The sequence below is a fragment of the Trachypithecus francoisi genome, unplaced genomic scaffold (genome assembly GCF_009764315.1).
Source record: "Trachypithecus francoisi isolate TF-2019V2 unplaced genomic scaffold, Tfra_2.0 Lachesis_group13, whole genome shotgun sequence".
In the NCBI taxonomy this organism is placed as follows: Eukaryota; Metazoa; Chordata; class Mammalia; order Primates; family Cercopithecidae; genus Trachypithecus; species Trachypithecus francoisi.
Genome location: NW_022681458.1, coordinates 112,207,595 through 112,208,662, shown reverse-complemented (window position 1 = coordinate 112,208,662; position 1,068 = coordinate 112,207,595). Strand labels below are relative to the sequence as shown.

The 1,068-nt window shown below is 39.7% G+C and overlaps 1 pseudogene; it reads left to right on the top strand.

Annotated features, from left to right (window-relative positions):
- The first annotated feature begins 458 nt into the window (after nucleotides 1-458).
- Nucleotides 459-550, top strand: LOC117095547 (annotated as a pseudogene).
- Nucleotides 551-1,068: the final 518 nt, after the last annotated feature.

The window sequence follows — 1,068 nt, the reverse complement described above, 5'->3', positions numbered from 1 at the left end:
TTACATGTTTACTCTAAAAACCTGAAGCTGGTATTTCCAACCCAGACTAGTCTGGAAATGGTGACTTCTGGGGAAGGTTCTGCTTGAAGATTTCATTATAAGTTTCATCCAGTCTTCAGTTTGATTACTTTTAGGCCTGAACTGACTTCTGGTGCCCCCAGCTGAGCTAGGCTAGCTGGCAAGTGGAGGCCTAATAACAGATCCACTTTCGATCAAAAGGTCATTGCTGTGCTTGTTGATAAATACTGCATGGGTGACTCATGTTATTTATTTAACCTTTAATAATGCTTACTACACCTGCATTTCTGGGGCCTGTGGCTAAAGTTTAGGAATCAGTCCACTTGATTATGAGTTTACAGACCCAAATTTAGTCCTAGTACCAATGGTACCAACAGAGCAGTAAATTAAGTAGCTTCACATCTCAAGTGACTTTCTTCATCTATAAAATAAGGCAATCGATCCTTTTGTAGTTCATAAGCATAGATGAGTGGGTGTTCAGGCACGTGTGTGAGATGTGCCACCCTCGAACTGGCACATTACCCATCTGACCTGAAGAAAAAAATATTAAATGAAAAACATTTAAAAAAAAATAAAATAAGGCAACTGGACTAGGTTAACGTTTATCCAAGATTTTCCTGAAGTTTCTCACTGGGCTCACCTGACGTGGTTATAGAAAAGTAAATCTTTGTGGACTCATCCCCGACTTAGATTCAGAATCTTTGGAGAAGGGGTCTGGAATATTTCACTTGCAGCAAATTCCCCTAGGGACACTGAACCATCAGGTCATTTCTGAGGTTTCATCGATCTTTGACATTACATGAGGACAAGGACAAAGTAATTATTTCTATTGATCTGATATGACTATATGAATAAGGTTAATTCTAGCAATTTGGCCCAAATGTGTTAGGTCACCTTCACGTGCTTTATATCAGGTGATTGAGTCATCAAGCATAGAGATACTATGGCAATTGTTGAAGAAGCTCAGAATTTTAAGCCAAGATGACCTGGGTTCAAATCCTGCCTCATTTCTGCTCCAATTCTCTTCCTTCCTGATTCCCTAAGCCTCCA